This window comes from Emydura macquarii, unplaced genomic scaffold (assembly GCF_026122565.2).
Source record: "Emydura macquarii macquarii isolate MOO-44397 ecotype Brisbane River unplaced genomic scaffold, CSIRO-AGI_Emac_v2 contig_1230, whole genome shotgun sequence".
Taxonomy (NCBI): domain Eukaryota; kingdom Metazoa; phylum Chordata; order Testudines; family Chelidae; genus Emydura; species Emydura macquarii.
This window is the reverse complement of record NW_027131367.1, coordinates 19,232,632-19,252,393: the sequence shown is the minus strand read 5'-3', so window position 1 is coordinate 19,252,393 and position 19,762 is coordinate 19,232,632. Positions and strand designations below refer to the sequence as shown.

General features: G+C 48.1%; 1 protein-coding gene across 1 annotated transcript in view; it reads left to right on the top strand.

The window, feature by feature from the left end:
• Positions 1–248: 248 nt before the first annotated feature.
• CDRT4 (CMT1A duplicated region transcript 4) overlaps positions 249–19,762 on the top strand; it is a 90,893-nt gene continuing 71,379 nt past the window's right edge. Inside the window, exon 1 of the transcript XR_010919659.1 lies at positions 249–330. The gene's annotated coding sequence lies outside the window, so the exon portion shown is untranslated. The remainder of the gene's footprint in view (positions 331–19,762) is intronic.

The following is a 19,762-nucleotide window of genomic DNA, read 5'->3' as shown; positions in this document are numbered from 1 at the left end:
GTTTGGGAAGTGTGGGATAACTGCTGGTGTGGCGCCACTGTCCTGAGACTCGTGAGCTGCAGAAGAGATCTCTACACTGGCCCTGAATAGAAGCATGTCATAACCTGGCTGGTTCCTTAAATGAAGCAGGCCCAGCCACCTTGATGACCAACAGGTGCACCCAATTGGGGGCCTGAGGAGGGGCTGGGATGCCACCTGATGGGGATTATAATTAGGCAGGAGACAGCAGGACTAAGTCAGTTTGGAGGGGGTGGGAAGAGAAAACATTGCATTATAGCCCTTCAAGGAAACTGCTTAGCTGTGAGGAGCTGCAGCCCCTTCAGGAAGCAGGTAGGCCCAGGGAGGGCAGAACTGGGATCAGGGGTAAGAAACAGAATAAAATCTCAGCAGCAAACTAGGCCTGGGGGGGCAGAGACACGCAAGTAATTTAACCACGAGCCCTGAGAGGGGGCAGATAAAAGTCTGTGTATCCTAAAGAAGGGGCAGAGGATGTAGAACTTGGTGTAATTGGTTTGAGAAAACTAAACTCCCCAGTGAAAGAGCTGTTTGAAGCATAAGAAAGTAGTAAATATTAAGGGACAGCAGCGGGTGCAATCCTAGTGCAGTACTAGGTGTCCATACCTTGGCCTCCGTGGGGCATGCCAGGATGACCACAGACAGTGTCTAATGGGGGTAGCAGTAGATCTGCCGTTTCAGCTAGTGGATTTCAATAATCCTGGGTTGGGCTGTGGGGCAGCAGGACCTGTAAAACAAGCCCTAGGGCTGGAATGGCAGCCACGGACAGGTGCCACGTAGCTCTGTGTCCTGGCCAGTGTTTGGTTTGTGGGAGAGCAATGAAATCCATAGCCTCAGTTCCCATGGAGATGCCTGTTCAAAGGTGTGTGGCTGGGGTTGAGGGGTTGAATGGTCTCCTTACACTTGCTAGCACTGCCAGAACCTGATTCCCTGGTGTGTTACTCTAGTCTTAGACTGGTGCAGCTTAATCAGTGGAGTAATGAAACAGCAAATCAGGCTCCCAAGCTGATGGCGTTCACCAGGGCTGAATGGGACCCTTCCTATGCATATCACGTCTCAGGTGATGAAGTGAAAGGGCCTGCCTCAGTTGTCACCAGTGCCACCTGAGTGTGACATCAATGCCTTAGTAGAGTTGTTCCTGTTTCACAGCTGTGTAAGGGAGAGACTGTTGCTATCTCAAGTCTCATGCTGACCGATGTTTCTTGAAGCCCCACCTCCTGGAGTCAGGTGATATGTGAGAATCTCCACTTCCATTTGAAAAAAATACACCCCCCTTTTTTTTTAGCCCTCATAGTTGCAGAGGACGGTTTGCCAGTGGGACACCTCCTTCTCCGGTTCCACCAGAATAAGGCAAATAAAAATGCCCCAGACGTATTGCTTTTAAAATCTGATGCTATTTTGGGTTTTCAAAGCCTGTGAGTTTTGAGCACTTGGGAAGAGGAGACCCAGGCCCCAAACCCAGGCCTGGGGACTATGCTATCTATATAACAGACTAGGGGAATGGGGTGGGAGGAAGGATTCTTATATAGAACCAGGGTTATGATTTTAAAAATAACATTTGGAATTTTAGCAGCCCAAAACAAGGTTGCTAAGGATCCAAGCAAATACCTTACGCTAAAGAGAGGTGACTGACTTGCAAGTTATAGTCCCTCACTCCTGGTTCCATTAGCAGCCCATGTTGTGATGCTGTTCCTGCACCAACTTTTCCCTTTCCAAGTACCTATTTTCTGACCAAGGAAAGCCAGTTTTTGTCTTCCTATCTCTCAAGGTGTCCCTCACTCCATCACCACCAAATGGCAATGTGCACCTGCAGACATGGTCAGACACAGCTGTGTAGCAGGCAATATGATTGCATGACTAAGGGGATGGGCTTTTTTTTTTTTTTTTTTTGAGCAGCTGATTGCTAAAAGTGAAAAGCTACAGGATCCCTACCAATGATCCAGACTTTGTCTGAGACCCGTAAATCTAGATTTATGCATCTCCAGAGCCTAACCTTGCAAACCATGTTTAATTTTCAGCATGTGAAAATGGATGTCCCATTGATGTCAATGCTGAAAGTTAACACGTGGATGAGTGTTTGCTTGCAGCACCATGGCTCTAAGCAGCAATGTGGTCTCTACGGCCTTGTCTTCCCTAGGAGAACAGGCGTGTTTTTTAGCTCCTGTTAGCAGCAGCCCCAACGTGGGCCCCAGAGACTTAGAAAGACTGTCATCCTCACTGTCATTGCCCCCCAGCCCCAGAGAGACTCCACATCCTCCTACTTCTCACTGCACCCCAGCCCCAGAGAGACCGGACTGTTTTGGTGTAGATATCAATAATATCTATGAAGCATTAAAGGGGATGCTGACCACACCATCGGGCACTACATGGAGAAGGCTAGGCCCCATGGGGGAAGAAAAGAGTGAGAAATAAAAACAAAACAACCCCCCTCCAAACAAACAAACAAACAAAACCCCAAAACACTGGGTCCTTGATGGGCCTGGTTCCATTGGAATCATTTGTACCCCCCATCAGATGGCCCTGGTATTTATACAGTGACATCAACATCTACCAGTAAAAATCTTGTTCTCCCAACCTTAGTAGACTTAGTAGAAGAAGAGCTGTTTGTACCTCAAAAGCGTGTCTCTTTCACCACCAGAAGTTGGTCTAATAAAAGATATTACCTCACCCGCCTGGTCTCTCAAATATCCTGGGACTGGCATGGCTACAAACCAGCTGAGTTATAAACATTTAAAAACTGAGCTTCATTCGTGTCCAGTTGTGCAATCATCGCTGATGCTGGGAGCTGTGATACTAGCAGTGCCACCAAATATCGTAGATAATATCTGTGCAGAAAGTTTAGAACAAAGAAAACTTTGTCCATAGGCAGATTTCTGTGCAGAAGCCGATTGTGTTGAAATCTTTATGCTTTTGTAGAGATCACCTCCACAAGATGGAGCCTTTCTACTGCACATTTTATGATTGCTTTAAGCATCAACTGAGACAAATGGTGGACCGTGCAAATTGCATTCCAGCCTGTCGCTCTGGATTTTTCTTTCTTTTGTGTTTTTGTTTTGTTTTTTGAAGAAGCAAGGAAATTAAAATACAAAATCCTATGATGAGGAAGTAGCCCAGGGAATGTCGTATGGGACCACTCCTACTGTCCTGGATTTGAGGGTTGGAAGCTGGAGCTCTCCAGTTCCGTAAGCGATGTAAGGGTTGAAAACATGGGCCCAAGGTAGTCATCTTTGTAGGCTTGCCCATTACAAGCCATCATGGGAAATGTGGTCCACCATATTAACCATCTTTGTGTGCCTACCTGCAATGTATGCTGGGAGTAGAGGGATGGAGTCTTTACTATATAAATAACTGCCTTTCTGCACTGAGTGAGATCCTGAAGTGCAAAGGTTGTTCTTGGTGGCAGAGAGCATAAAGACCGGGGGTTGCTGAAAACCCACTGCTGTAGGCGTCTCTCTCTTCTCCCCTCAATCTCCACTCTGTACATAAGTTCTTTGTACGCAGTATAGGGGGAGTGGGTGCCACCTCCTATATTTGGGCTGCCAAACACTTTCCATTATATAAGATTTTTGTGGGCTCTTTTTTGAGACGCCTCAACACCTTCCTTGGTTGCAGCAGGCCTTTGACATCCAGCAGGAGAAAGGCCTTCGGGTTGGTAAAGTGGCTTTTCTTTATCTGATGACCTTCCATTCAGATTTAAGTGTTCGAGGCAGTTGTTCACATTAACAGAGTTATAACCTGTTCAAAATGACTGTTTTCCTCCGGTGGTGTGTGGACTGTAGTAGCCATGTTAATCCCAGGATATTAAAGAGACAAGGTGGGTGAGGTAATACGATTTATTGAACCAACTTCTGGTGGTGAGAGAATTTACACAGAGATCTTCTTCACAGAGCTCTGTGTTAGCTTGGAAGCTTGTCCCTCTCACCAACAGAAGCTGGTTCAGTAGAAGATATTACCTCAACCACCTGGTTTCTCCATTGTCCTCCTGTTGGCTGTGTTCCTTCCTTCTCTGCAAGGCTGCAGTCTCTCTCAAAAAGTCAGCTATTTTGGATTTGGATGAAACAAACACCTTTGTGTGCTCCAAAACTGCCATTTCTGAATTCCATTTTTGGAGGCAGCCTGGAAGGCCAGCTGGCCAGAAGTCACATGCCCTGGGGTACCGGACAGCTTGGTGTCTCAGTAACAAATCTAGTGAATTGAAGGAAAGAAACTCAAGATTTTTGCAGTAATGTTAACTTTGCCATGCTGGACGTAATTTGTATTGCCTTTCTATGTTGTCTTTTGTGAATGTGCGCTAGTCTGTAGTGTGTTTAATGTTGATGTAGTTAGTTGTCGATTATAAAATATACAGCATGTTCAGTGGGGCTGTGTTAATGGTAGAACCTGAATTTGTTCATTTCCTTAAGTTTGAGCCTTTAAATCCACCAAGTTAGGGTTGCATTTCAGTTGCTGTGGGATGGCATCATGGGCAAATGCTCCATAGTTAAGGTTTCAGTTGTGTTTGTATTATATGTCTGATGTTTGGGTTTATGCCTTTGGGGGAGGCATCTAACCTCAAAATTGATAGGCTAGCTATGGGGCTGAAACTGAATGTTTATACCAATTTTGAAGCGAATTGGATAAAGGGTTCATGGACGATGATGCCCTAAAAATGGAGACGGGGGGAATCTTGCTAAGGATTTACTGTGGTGTTCCATGTTAGTTTCAAGTGGTGAGTGGAGGAAGGATGGTCTTGTGTTCAAGGCATAAGACTGGGACTAAGGCTGCCTGGGTTCAATTCCTGATTCTGTCACAGATTCTCGAGTGCGACGTTGTCTCCCCCGAAAGTGATTTAGTCTAACCAACAGTTAGGCACTCCCCTCACGTGTTAGTCTTAAAATCTCCCCCTTAATCTTTTTGTGCCTCAATTCCCACCCTGTAAAGCAGGGAGAATAATACTTGCACTGTTTTTCTTGTCTAGTTAGACTGTAAACTCTTTGGGGCAGGGACTCTCTCTTGCTTTGTGCACATACAGCACAGTTTGGCCCTGATCTTGGTTGTGATGTCTGTGTGCTACTGGAACACAAATAATGGCACTAATAAAGGTGAACCGCCAGACTCCAGCAAATTACTGAAAATAAGGGATCCCAAGGCAGCCACGTAGGATATAAATTACCATCGGAGCTGGCCCATACAGCATAAATTAAACCCAGAGGGTCAGATCCTGAACTGATAGAAATTGGTGGCATTCCACTGAGGGCAATAATCCTACGATGCTTTACCCCAGCTGTGGATCTGGCCCTTTAGATCCTGTTGGACTTGAATGATGGGAATTGTTTTGTTTCAATAACACGTCAAAACTCTGGAATTCACCTTTTCAATTTGGGGATCTGTCATAACTTAATCGTAGTGCTAACCTGGAAAAGATGAGACATGCCCAGTCATTTATGGAAAGTGCACTTAACTGCACCAAGGCCAGGAAAGTTTATTAATAATACCTCTAAATATAGCCCTCTTTGGATTATATTTAGCCCCTTGACAAATGTCCAAGATACCGGCTTTTTGGAAGCTGGTACATTATTGCTTTTTACTCCAGTGTGGGTCAGACCCAAGGCTCTTATCTCTCTTCCACTTGTGTGTGATGACTGTTTGCTTTTATTTTTTGAGGCTGCGACTCTTTCCTGGGAAATGGGTGTTGCAGTGACAGCACAGAGAATTTCCCTGAACGGGATCCGTGCTTTCCAGAAACATTGGGAGGATTCTTCCTAAGGCAGTTACTCTAGGGCAATGACTATTTAAGGGTATCCAAAGCAAAGAGCTGAATGGCGTAGGCGGTGGTTACACTCCAAAGGTGAAGAGGAATAACCAGGCTAATATTCTAGCAGCAGTGATAATACTAATAGCACACTTCACCTGAGAGACTCAAAGCTCTTTACAAAGGGAGTGAATTATAATCATCCCCATTTTACAGTGGGGGGAAACTGAGGCCCAGCGCAATCTGGCCAGGGTCACACAGCGAGCTGGGAAGGGAATCCACCTCTCTTGATTTTCATTCCTATGCTCTAACCACTAAAGGCACTGGGCTGGATTCCCCAAAGGACTTAGGCACTTCACTGCCACTGGGTGTCTAAATCCCAGAATCAGGCCCACTGGGACTGTCAGACCCCCGTTTAGCTGCCCCAAACCTTGTAGGTGCCTAAACTCATGCAGTGCCTACAAGTTTGCAGTAAAAGTTCTCTGTGCCTGTGTTTCTGCCTCTGGGCCAGGCGTCCAGACACCCAAGCCGCTGAGCGACGCACAACCTGGGGGAAGATACGCGTTCCTCTGCTGAACTCGCCTGCGGGGTCTGAGTGCGCCTGCTGGCGTGGGTCACTGCACAGGAGCTTACACAAAGTCTGAGGATAACCCCATAACTTTTAGCCCAGGGTTAAGGTAACCCACCTCGGAAGTGGGTGATGCCAGGTTAGGTCCTTCTGCTGCATGAAGGGGGGAAGGGATTTGAACAGGGCATCTCCTACGTCTCCAATGAGCACCCCCGCCACTGAGCTCTGGGATGTTCCCTCAGTCTAGCCCCAGTGGAACAGCTTCAACAGGAGACAAATAACTTAAAACGTCATCGGAGCAGGGGGGAGTGGCTGCTGGGTCACCCCCTTCCCAGGTGAGCGCGCTAGCCACCAGACTACACAGCCACTCTCAGGCCACAGCGAGCGCAAGTGAGCATGGCTAGCTTAGCTGAGGAGCCGCCTGGCCCTTCTGGCTTTTGTGAGACAGTCCCTGCCCCCAAACGTTCCCAGTCTAACTGGGACTAGACAAAGGAAATACGACCCCATTTCACAGATTGCTGACTGAGGCACAGACAGAGTAAATGTCAGGGTCACACTCGATGCAGGGGGTAGAACTAGAAATTGAACCTCAGCTGCCTGAGCCCCAGGTCAGTACCTCAACCACAAGCACATCCTTCCTCCTTGTTCTAAAGTGCGGTGTTATGTGCTCTTCGGTGACTTCTGTGCTCCACCACTGAGGTGGCTGCATTTCCGTGGTGGGTGCAGTGATTCCTCTGAGATCATCTGGGCTGAAAGGTTTGGTGTTAAGTCACTAACGGTGAACTCTGGGTAGCCTGAATATGGGGGTGGTTGGGAAGCAGTGCTGGTTGTTCGCCGCATGCGCATCCATCTGCCCTGGGAGGCAAAGGACAAGCACAGTGAATGCTGAAGCACAAATGCAGTACAGTGGGAACCGCCCTGAGTGCACACAATCTGTGCCTGCCCGGAAGGGGTGGGGGCCCTGCCTTCAGGACACTTGCTCAGACTGCAGGAGCAAGAAGTCAGCTGGCTTTTCCCTGTTGGGAGAGCTGCTGGAGAAGCACCCAGCTGGGCTAGTTCCCCTGAAACACCCCTATGGTGCTGATGCTCCAGCTTCATGTTGGGTAGCCCTGTTGGACTCTCTCACCCCAGTCTGGCGTCCCATTGTTTCAGGTGCCGCTGATTTGCAGCACATGTTCCTCTCCCTCCGGCACTTCTGTTGTGTGACAGATTTTTCCCATCTCGGAGCGCTGCAAGGGGAGGCTTTCTTGTGCTCTCTTGACAGAGGCCCCTGTCAGCCCCTCTTGCAGGGACAGGACATCCTAGCTGGTATTTCCTAAACAAAACATCAGAGTGACTGACTGGGGGAGTGACCTTGTGTGAGAGCAGTGTGTGCAGGGAAATGGAGACAAGTGGGGATGCAGGCTGAGTCATCGGGCTGGGTTCCAGGACTCCAGGCAGGAGTGCATTTCCAACCCCTTTTCTCACGCAAAGCACTTGACCTTAGGATAGCCCGCCTGCCAATAGCAAGTCCGCTGTGATCCTTTCCCGCCACACCCATGCTGCGAACCCAGCTTTAATGACCACTGAGTCAGACGGATCTATGGCTGGACCCTGTAAAAAGACCAGCGGGGAGGAGTGTTCTGATCTCCGACCTGCTCGCAGGGAATGAGGTCCCCAGTGGGAACCAGCGCTGCATAGGACAGAACAATCATGCCTAGTGAGATTGGGGCCTCATGGTGCTAGGAGCTGTACAGATACCTAGGGAGAGACACTCCCCGCCCCCAAATGCTCACCGTCTGCATAGACAAGACAGGCAGAGGGTGGGAGACAGGAAGTACTATGTCAGTTTTACAGATGCCAGCATGCTCATAACAGAGATGAGAACAAAGGCTGATCAATATCTACCCTTCTGCAATGAAAGGAAACTCATCGCAGGGGATGCAATGGCAGCTTCCTTCACGCTCCTTGAAATACCAGCATCCTGGTGACTTGTTGAGCGCCTGGCCTACCCAATCCTTGGTGATGTGGTGTCTCGTCTCTGCTGCCATCTCAGCATATGCTTTGCTGGGCTGCTGAATGCAACCGACAACTGGGTGAATTTCACTCACGATTCTCTTGTGTAGCCGTTTGATGCTCTCATGAGGACAGCCTTCTGCCCAGCTCCGAGTGGGTTCCGAGGAGACACCTGTGACACCTGCCGTTTCAAGAGGGGCTTGAGTGAATGCACTAGGTTTGGAAACATCTACACTCGCTCAAACTGCTGTTTGTTTGAATCCTGCTTCGGTCCTGGCTGAGGATGACCTACGTCTCTGTGTAGAAGTCATAGATGACTTGACAGCCCTACACGAAGGAGTTAGCATCCCTGATCGCTAGGGACTAGCATTTGGTCACGGCTGAAATGGCCTCTCTTTGCTTCCTCAGTCAAAGCGTCCTTCTTTGGAAGCAATTTTTATTGTAACTTTGTATTTCCCAGCATTCTCCCAGTGGGTGTGCTTTGAAGGACAACTGTTCGAAACAGAAAACCCGGAACGGGGCTGTGCTGAAGCAGAGACAGTCTGTGTTCACGAAATAGCCCATCAGCATCTAATGTGACCTTTGCAGAAAGACCTACTCCCGGCTGTGCAAAGGGAGCTGGCAAATCTATTGCAGCCTCTCCCAGCAAATCCAAGGAGCCCTACGGGCTCCCCGCCCCCAACCTGCTTTTTAGCCACAGAAGAATATGTGGCGCTTTAAGCCAGCAGACTACAAGCCACAGCCATGTGAAGAATGAGATTTCTACCGCAGTCAGGAAGAAGAGCGTAGCATGTGGAATTCATATGCTGCGACTCCCATCAACAGACAGGAGCAGCCCAGCTTTCTGCCCTTGGCTTGATTAATCCCCGCAACATTTTTATGTCTCACACTGAAATGAGTTTTACATCCCTTGAAAATAGTAAGGAAAAGATCCAAGTGGGGAATCATTTCAAAGTAGTGTGGGGTCAATAGACATGAACCAAGGAGCTGGTAGTACACTGAGTTGCCCAATATTGTTGCCCAATAGTATTAAATAAGATCCCAGCCGATTGGGGCAAATCTCTGGGTTTGCCCATATAAACGAGGGCTGAGTTACAGGATGCGCCATCTCCAGTCTGTGCTGTGTGTGCAATGGAATCAGTGTAACGCCAAACCCGCATCTTGCAAAGGCCAGAGTCTGGTCACACCATGCCAGAAAGGACTATTGCGATTATCTAGGCTGCCCTGTGGCATAACGCAGGCCAGAGAATTTCACGTGACGATTCCCGCAGTGGAGATGGCTGCTGTTCTCTCCCATGAAAGTGGCTATTAAGAGGACATGCTGCCAACGGGCCAAAGGGCAGGGAAAGGGACCTGGAGGCCTGGATTCTTTTCCTGGCTCTGTAACGGTGACCTTGACCAATTAACGTCTCTGTGCCTCAGTTGACCATTCTGTGAAATGGGGTTAATGGTGCTTATAGCTACCCTGCAGGGGAGCGGTAAAGTGTCTTGAGGGCTTTGAGTGGGAAGCATTACAGAAGAGCACGGTACTACGTATTACATTGATGTAGGGAGAGGAACCACCGGGGACAAAGGGAAGGCTGAGTTTCCAAACAAAACAGCTCAACAGGGCTTTCCTGTTCTCAGTGGGGACTCGCAATTCTGGCTCATGCTGCAAGCAGAAAAGAGCTATGATAGCACTGAGCTAGGTCCAAATGGCTCAGTCCCCATCTCTGAAACAGCTGTGAGCTACAAAGGCCTGCTGGGTAGCGGTATGCAAATGAGCAACCCCAAGCATGCTGCTTAGCTCCCGCCTTCCTAGATGCTGTGCCAGAGTTGGCCCTATGAGCAGTGAGCCATTCCCCACCCAGGACTTCTGCTGGGGCATATTGTGTGCCACCTGTGATCAGCACCTGTGGCCACCAGACAAGGGAGGTTTGTGCATTGAATGAGGTCTGCAAGGTTTTCACTGGGAGCAGGAAGGAAAAATTCTGAGTGACAAAGCTGGCTTCCTCAAAGAGGGGAAGGAAGATCTGCCTCCTTGGGTTTCGGTAGGAATAAATATTCACTTAATGGGTTAAGTATATGACCACCAGCCAGGAGGCCTGGGTTCTAGTCCTGATTGTGTTGTTAACCCAGCAACTGGGCAAATCACTTTAGGTCTAATGTGCAGAAGGGCTGTGCACCTGTGAAAATCCAGCTCTTAATCGCTCTGTGCCTCAGTTTCCCCCTCTGTAAAATGGGGATAATGCTTCTTTTCCATCTTTACAAAGCTCCACACGGTGGATGGATTTACAACCCTCACCCAAGTGCCAAGTAGTAGTTATTTCATTTAAAGATAATTAATCTGATTGGGGGTCAGTGGAAAATCATATCTATTTCAGACCTGTTTCCTTTCTGCTGAGCAGATAGTGAAGTTGGCCCACTTTTCCGACATGGAAGGGCACATGACTAGGGTCACTTATCACAAGTCACCAGTGTTGGGTTAAGGGCTTGGGAAAAAAAAAAAAAGTGAACTGCTGATGAAAAGACAAGACAGTCTCTCATCAGATTAGAGTATCAGGATGCTGCACTGGGCCTGACATGGGAGCACAGTGAAGGAATTAGGTCTGAAACCCTGCCTCTGAATAACACCCTGCAGAGAAAAGAGATGGGAACCTCAAGAATCATTATCTCATCCTAGCCGGACACCTCATCTTAGACAGAGCATGGACGGGGCTAGTACAGGCAGCTGTCCGTCAAATGTGATTCTGTAGTTCAATGGGCCGAATTCATGGCTGGTGTCACTCCACTGACTTCAAAAGTCCATTGGCCTCACTGAAGACACACTCCCAAGTGATGTGTAGCAGTACTAGCTTCTGATAAATTTATGAATGGGATGCTATGATGGCGTTGCCTGCAGTAGCAGAGGATTGGACTCAATGACCCAGAAGGTCCCTTTCCGTCCTGTTTCTATGACTAATTGAGAATCTTTTACTGTCAAGTTCCCTTAACGGTACAACGCCACGTGAGTGCTGACTGTTAAATATTACTGTGATCTTCTGAACTTCAAACAAACGAAAAAAAAGGGCCCAGAATGTGTCCCAGTTATTCTTTTCTTTCTTACATCTGTTCAGTGAAGTTTCTCTTTCAAGGAAATCAACATCTTTCCAAGTTAGCAGATCAGAACTCATGAACAACTCTGCAATAGCAAACCAATAGGCACAGCTCAGTTCTCATTCAATAGCAAGAACCCCCCGTTATTTCTAACCTTCATATCAGTGGCTCTCTACTTTTCCAGAAGATTGTACCCCTTTCAGGAGTCTGTTTTGTCTTGCAGACCCTAAGTTTCACCTCCCTTAAAAACTACTTGCTTACAAAATCAGACCTAAAAATACACAAGTGTCACAGCACACTATCACTGAAAAATGGCTCACTGTCTCATTTTTACCATATAATTCTAAAATAAATCAATGGAATATAAATATTGTGCTTACATTTCAGTTGATAGTATACAGAGCAGTATAAACAAGTCATTGTCTGGATGAAATTTTAGTTTGTATTGACTTCGCTAGTGTGTTTTATGTAGCCTGTTGTAAAACTAGACAAATATCTAGATGTGTTGATGTAACCCCTGGAAGACCTCTGTATACCCCCAAAGGTGTGCGTATACCTTATTGAGAACCACTGCTTTATAGTAACAAAACTGATGTGTGCATGGTATGGGAGGAAATCAAATGCCAGTAAGGAAACAGATTTCAGATTCAACCTTCCAGGGGATATACTGTAAAATAGAATGGGTGGTGTCAGAGAGAGACTATTTTTCTAGATATAGAAATACCCAGAAGTTTGAAGGTAATGTCTACACCATATTGGCACAGCTACGGTGCTGCAGCTCTGTCACTGGAGCTTAGGTACTTCCTGCATCAACGGAAGGGGCTTTTGCATCAATTGTAGTTAATCCACCTTTCTAAGAGGTGGTAGCGAGGCTGATGGAAGAATCCATTTGTCTACCCCGCCATGCCTACATTAGGGTTTTGGCTGACCTAGCTACATTGCTCAAGTTGCAAAATTGTTCACAACCCTGCTCAATGTAGCGAAGTCAATGTCATTTTTTAAGTGTAGACCAACGAGGCCAAGGTGTAATTAACATATTGGAAATGGAGGCCCAGGTTGAATTGAACTAGGAAAGCTTCAAAATGACATACTGTGAGAATGCAGCAGGTCTTCACGCCACACATCATTGGATTCGTAAACCTCCGCTACTGTGGCTTCCAATAGATGTAGGATTGGCACCTTTAGCAAGCTAGATGGGTGATGCTTTCTCCCCTGCTCTCTGCCCTGTGAAGGGACGGAGGCCACAAAGCACATCTGGGGCCTGGCTCATGCACAGTTCTAACAATGCTTAGTGGCACTCTTGAAAAGCATCCCAGGCTGTCTCTGCCATTGTTCACATCTGGGCTGTGTTTGGATATCAGAACTGGTCTATTTACGCTGCAGCAATGCTTGGAGGCTCCAGGCAGGACCAGGCACCCATTGTGCTGGGCACTGTACACACATGTGAAGGCATGGGCCCAGCTCCCAAGGCTGTCCCTTATTAAGATCCATGTGCCAAATACACTTTTACAGAGACTGAAGAGACGCCAGTGCCGTGCAGGGCTGCTAAAATAGTCTGGTATTGGGGTTGCAGGCGCTGTGGGTCACCAGAGCCAAACACAGGCGTTTTGGGTAAATTCAGGCATGAAGTCAGGAGTCAGATCCAGGAGTTTTGCTGGGGGCCCATCTCTAGTCCCCAGTCCTGAAATCTGATCTGCCTGGCTGGATCCTTGCCGGGTCCCATATGGGCGCAGCAGTACGCTCTTGCAGATCCGATGATCGGCTCGGGGTCCTACTTTAACTCTGTTGGGATGATGTGCCGGTGACTGTTCTTTTGTTTTCTGGTTTTTCCTTTCTAACCAAACCTTTGCGATTCACATCTCAAACCCGTGGCTGGAAAAGCCTCCGAAACCACCTCCTCGGACAGCCGGCTGGGCTGTCACAAACTGAATGATATGCCTTAGGCCTGTGGCTACCACTGCTACTCTCCAGCTGCTGCATCCGGCGTCTTAAAGCCACCAGAGCAAAGTCGCCAGGAGCAGAGGGCAAACCAATGAAGCTGTAGCTTCTAAACTTCTTCTGGTGTGTCAGCAATGGAGCAGGAGTGTCCCCTGCTTCTCGGACAAACCTGGGGCAAACCAGGGGGCAGCAGTGGAGGTGCTATGATGTAATTAAACCCACTCTTTTTGCAGTGACGTATCCCTCGAGTGTTTCAGTGGCAAGGTGTGGTTTTGCACGTAGGACGCTTCCATTTTGGTTGTGGTGTGAGACTTGTTCTCTGGTGGCCTGAAAGGTTTCCAGCAGCAGAGGGAGCTGTTACACTTCTTTAGCGGGAGATGGGGTGGGGGGGAAAGGAGGGAATGGTGACTTTTGGAACAAAGTTTTCTGGAAGGACTCTGTTTTTTTCCTTGAAATGGTTCCAAGAAGCAGTTATGAAATGTGGAAAGCATTAAAAACAACCTGCCAGTCTGAGCCTCGTTTGTCTTGGGAGAGAGAGGATCAGTGGGGAAAACTGTGCTGGGGGGGGAGGGGGGGAAGGAAGGGCGTAACCTTGTCTCATGTTTGGCCATGTCATCTCATTCCCCTTCTGCTCGTCTGCAGATTGCCGAGGGTATGGAGAGCCAACAACCGTATCCGCCTCTCCTTCCTTTAACGCTCCCTCTGTGCCGTCTGTGCTAGAAGGGAGAGCTAATAGGAATGTGATTTCAGTTACTGAGCGGTAGGACTGATTCGTTAATGGGGAGAAGCAGATGCCGGTGGGGGGGAGGTGAGTGTGTGAGAGAGATTCGCAGGTCTGGCTTGCTGAAAAGACTTATTGAACTTGGTTTCTGTTGGAGGTTTCAGGAAGAAGCCCTGGTTTTGTCTAAATGCTTCTTATTACGCGATTTCATTCTGAGCCCTGCATTGCTGCTGCTTCGTGGAGTCAAGGGCTTCCCAGCTCTCGTCTGTCCTAGCTCAAGTTGCAAATCTGGAGGCCCCATCCACCCAAATTCCTCTGTAATCTTTCACTTTCGAGGACTGGCTGGTTATTTTCCAGGAGCAGTGCCATGAAAAGGGGCCGTGTCAGCAGAAGCCGAAGGAAACGTGCTGTTGTGTGAGATAAACAGCTAGGATTCCTGCACATCGTGGAGGTGGGCTAACTAAACACATGCATTTTCAGTTGCTCTTCTCCAGCACCACATTCCCAAATAGCAGGCTTTTATAGTTTCCATTTGCTGTCTGTGTCACCCGCTGTCTAGGTCGCTAGAGGCTCCCCCTCTAACCTGGTCCACAGAACATGTGAATATGTTACAGCAACAGCTAACGAGCCTTGGCTCTCTGGCTCGTGCCTTCGGCTCTGTGGGCTCCTGGTGCATCGACTGAGACGGCAGCCCTCACGTTTGCAGATGTTGCTCCTGATTCTGCAGAGACTGACGCTGTTAAGCATGTGCAAACATCTTTGCAAGATCAGGCCCCGGGGCTCTCTTCTGCAAGGGGCTGAAGGCCTCCCCGTGAAGCCTCCAGCTACTTTGCAAACTGAACGCTCAGCACCTTGTAGGGTGAGGCCTCCACATTGGTTGGGATTTGAATCTGGGTCCTGGGAAGCTGACTGCAGCTGCTCTGTCACTTTAGCTAAAGAGGGTTCTCCACCTAATGTCTGTACTTGAGCTGTTTGTACGATCTCCAGCAACCATGGGAAAAGCAGTCGCATCTACCCCCACCTTCTCATCTCAAGCAAAGGCAACTTGACCCTGTATGCCTGAGCCCTGGGAGGTGTTCCAATGCAGCGTGTTCTTAGCAGACGTGTCGTTCCAGCAGCGAGGGGCTGAAGCTGTCTCGCACTCCCCACAAAAGGCAGGATTTTCAAAAAGTGCTTGGCGTCGGCCAAATTCTGCTCTCGCTGAAGCCAGTAGGAACTTCACCATCCGCTTCAGTGAGGGCAGCTACTTCTAAAGTGAAAAAACTCTTGGAGCGAAACTCTTGGAGAGGCAGTTAATCGTTTTGTCTCCCATGCTGCCTTTCAAATGTTGGCATTCCAGGCCAGCGGGACGCTCACCCAAAAGTAGGTGTGGTAAGGAAACTCGAAGGTCAGTTTGCGGAGGGGGATCATAGGCAGACCTGCCACAATCTAAAGGTTAGGATGGATGCACATGGCTGTGTTCTACTCGCTCACCAGTTCACAGTGAACGATGTTGATGGGACTGACGAGAGGAAGAGATCCGTGTCGCATGAAAGCGCGTCTCTCTCACCAGCAGCCGTCGGTCCGATTGAAAAATATTACCTGACCCACCTTGTCTCGCTTAGTACAATAGCACCATTCGCCGTGAAGGATGGATAAAAAGCCAAGTCATTTTTGTGGATGAGCTTGTACATTTTCATGACCGTTCTGCGAGGGGGGATCAATACTGAGTGGTTCTTGTGCTCAGATGAGCTTTGCTGATATTTTCAACATAGTATTTAGCCAGAGGGGTCGTGAAGGGTAGGACCCAAGGGCAATCTCAGCCAAGGACTCACAGCCTCTAATGCCCTTCAGCTCAGCCAGCTCAGATCCATCTCTTGAGTGTGCCTTCAGGGTGCATGACCCCAAACCACAGGACGTTAAATATAGCTCCTTCAGCCATCTTCAGGCTGAGCTGTTGCTTCCTGTTGCCTCAGGCTACGTCCAGCATGGAGCAAGAACCAGTGTGCTCTTCCTGGTATGTCAACGGTTATCCCTGTGCAGTGAGGTTTATGCTCAACCCTGGTACAGGACAACTCATGGAGATGCCTTTAATTAGCGTGCTCCTTTCCTCTGTGCTGTTCCTGATCAAGGATCGCTGGAGCTGTTGCCTGGGTGTTGGAAGACGAGGGAGCAACCTAGTGTTTGCTGCAGCTGCTGCTCAAGCGTTGGGGTGGCAAATAGGGAATAGACTGGCATCATTGCAGTGCTATGTCACCCCCTCTGTAAGCACGATCAGAATCTTCTGGACTTAAAACACTCAGAGATGACCCCTCGGCATTTCCTCTCGTTGGGCTCTGGGCCCCTTCCCTCCAAAATAAATCCCTAGAGTAGATCTTCCAAGGTCCATACTGGCTTGGTCTCGCAGTCTGCCTTATACTTGATCTGACTGAGTGATTCAAACCTTTCCACTCAGGTGGTCTTGTTCACTTGAAAGACACCAAGTGCACTGTAGCTTTTGGCAATCTCCAAGTTTCTGACTTTGGATGTGTCAACAGAACTTATTACCCTGAACTCTTTTTCTCGTGTCCCAGCTACCACAGGACTGTGAAACATTGTATTACAAATTTCTAGGATACCCTTAAACCTTGGGACTCTTTCAGCTATCCAGTCACAGTGATTTCACTTCTAGGAGACGTGATCACATTTTATATCGCCACAATCTCACACCTCTGGCTTTCTATCCTATATGGGATTCTTATAGCACCCTGGTATGTGAGCCTTTTCCAGCAGTGCATTATGGGATGTGACTAGCATCGGCTGTGTGTGGCTTGTTCTCTCATATCTTCTCTCTAATAGTAGGGTTGTCTGTGTAGTGGGGTGGTTTGTTTTGGTAGGGTTTTTAAAAATGTCCGTGTGTTAGAGAAGGCAGGTCGAAGAAGTGCACTTTGCACTTGAGGTGGACAGTGGTAAGACTTGGGATGGTCCTTAGTCCTTGAGGGCACGGATGAGTTCTACCCTGATGGTAGAAAGTTCCATGATGCCAGAGGGATGGAGGGGTCACTCATGGCTTTTTTCGATATGCTGAGCTCGGCCACTGAGCTCTTTGAAGATAAAAATCATCTTTCTTTGTTGCTAGGAAGGTCGTTTGCCCTGATTTCAAAGTGTAGGTAACCCAGGGAATTCAACATATCCCAGTCCTGGGGTCAGTACACCTGTTCCTGTAAAAGCTGGTTGACTTGCTTCTTCCACTAGATGCTGGGAGGAGGGGTTTACGTCGGTTACAGATTGTTGTAATAAACCATACATTTATGTCTTATAACTTTATGTAGTAGACACAATGAAGACATAAAATCCAATGGTTGGAAGCTGGAGCTAAATAAATTCAGACTAGAAAGAAGGTGTACATCTCTAACAGAGGGTGATTAACGACTGGCACCACTTACCAAGGGACATGGTGGATTCTCCATCACTTGCAGTTGAAGTCAGGACTGAGTATCTTTGTCAAGGAGATGCTCTAGCTCAAACAGAAGTTATAGGCTTGATGCAGAACTTGAATGAAGTGTTTTTGGCCAGTGCTATTTGGGAGATCAGACTACATGATCATAATGGACACCATTTCATAGATTCATAGATTCCTAGACCAGAAGAGACCAATTCTTGGGTGTCATCTCCCTGCAGCAGTAGGACACTTGTCACGAGAGCTGGAGTAGCTGGTCCTAGTAAATAGCTCACTTCATGATTTTAGCCTTTGTTCTGTTCATGGACAAACCTTCATTTTTATTGATTTATTTTACAAATGTATCTGTTTGGAATTGTTCAGTGTGTGGTTTTGTGAGTCTATTTCAGTCTTTGGGACAGGCGGCTTATGAACTTCGTGTGGGATGTGTGCTAATGCCAAAAACACATAGAAAATACTTGTGCAACAAGATCATCCAGCATTCACTAAGCCCCAGCACTAGGAGGCTTACAGGAAAAAGAGGAAACAGCTCGCTCTGGCAAGATTAATTTACATAAATTATAACTTCTCTCCACTGCTGTTCTAGACAGTGGTTTATGCAGGTTTGTTTGCAGTTTGTGTTCTGCTTTAAGAAATGATACTATGAGTTGGATAGAAATGTGTTTTTATAACAGCTGGTGAGGAACTGGAATTTCTGCTGCCTGGAAAATTCTGACAATTTTGGGAGGAAAAAAAAAATCTTTACGAATAGGAAAGAAAAGCTAAATTTTCCCGCAAAACTAAAATCCTGACATTTTGATTTGGGACCATCAAAGGGCTTCATTTTGACAGTGTTGAAATGTTTAGTTTCATTCCAATTTTACTTAATATATTTAACATAACATGAATATTAAAGTCAAACTGATGAACATCCAGGTGCTAAGTCAGAACAGCCATTCCCCCAAATACTCGTGCAGTGAAAAAGCAGTCCATGAATGGCTAATTAACAAAACAAAAGCCATGAACATGACTGAACTGAGCATCTCTGCAGCACTAACATGAATGTTTGCAACACTGTGTTTCAGTATCTGTCTGTCTCCACCCGTGGCCTGGCACAGCGTGGTTTAAAGTGGGTTAACTGGAGAGAGGCAGATTGCAGTGCCTTCGAATGGCTCCTCGCCATTGGAACTTCAGGCTTAAGTGGATAAATCTGCACGTCACATAGCGACGCTGACGTGCTCTGTTTCCACAACATGTAGCTGTGTGAGTCACAGCTTAGTGCGGTACGTGGCAGGCACTCCGGGATCCTGAGTCCAGCACACAGGAAATGTTCCCGAGGCTGCTCTGCAGCTTCATGGCTGAGAGAGGCATTTTTGCCATTTCCTATGGAATTCCAGCAGCCCTTAAAGAGACACACCCGTCTGCATAACACTGCACTGAGACACATCCACACAAGCGCCGCTCCGGTCCCAGGGCTGCGTACTTATTTACCTTTCCCTTTGGAAAGGGAGAGGATGCTGTCCAAGGGGGATATGCCCAGCATTTTACCTATGTTTAAAATATTATGTATATCATTTCCTAATCCAGAAAGTCCTTGCAAATGTGAGGTCTGCATGGGTCAGCCCAGTCCAGGGTGAATCATGGCTCTGTGTTCGCGGGCCAGATACTGGGATGTACAGGAGCTGCTCTCTGCAGCATTGGAAGCTTGGGAATCTTGTCTGTCCCAGTACCCTGCCAGTTCCTAAGGCAGTGGGGTTCCAGCAGGCAGAACAGAGTGGCAGTGGGACAGCTGCCCTGTTGGCTGGCGCACGGCGACTGGAGCAGAGACCCCCAGAGCTGCTAGTACAGTTAAACGCCAGAGTCACTGGCCCCTAGTTGGGGCTGTGCCTGACTCATCCTCTGTGGGCTGGCTCTGAGGGGGACTGATCACCACACTCCCCAGTGGGTTACAGCAGCACATGGCACGTGTGTGCTTGCTGATCAAACCAAAGGGTGTTGGTCTGATTTCCAGGCCCCCAATCCTTGCCGATGCTCCTTTGGTAAGCACGGCAAAGAGGGGCTTCCCTCTGGGCCGAGCATAACACAGCTCCCCTTGACTCCCGCGGCAGAGCCGCCACCTCCTTCGGCCACAGACTCTGGGATCTATTTATGACAAGGGCGCACAGGCTGCAGGGTCAGCTGCCAGCTGGGCCCTCGGCTAATTGGTGAGAGAGACTGTGGTGCCACTGCCTGGCAAACACGCCTCTGAGAAATAATTGCTCAGCAGGTACCGGCAGTGGCATAACCAAGCATCAGCTGCCTGGGAGAGGACAGCCAGGATGG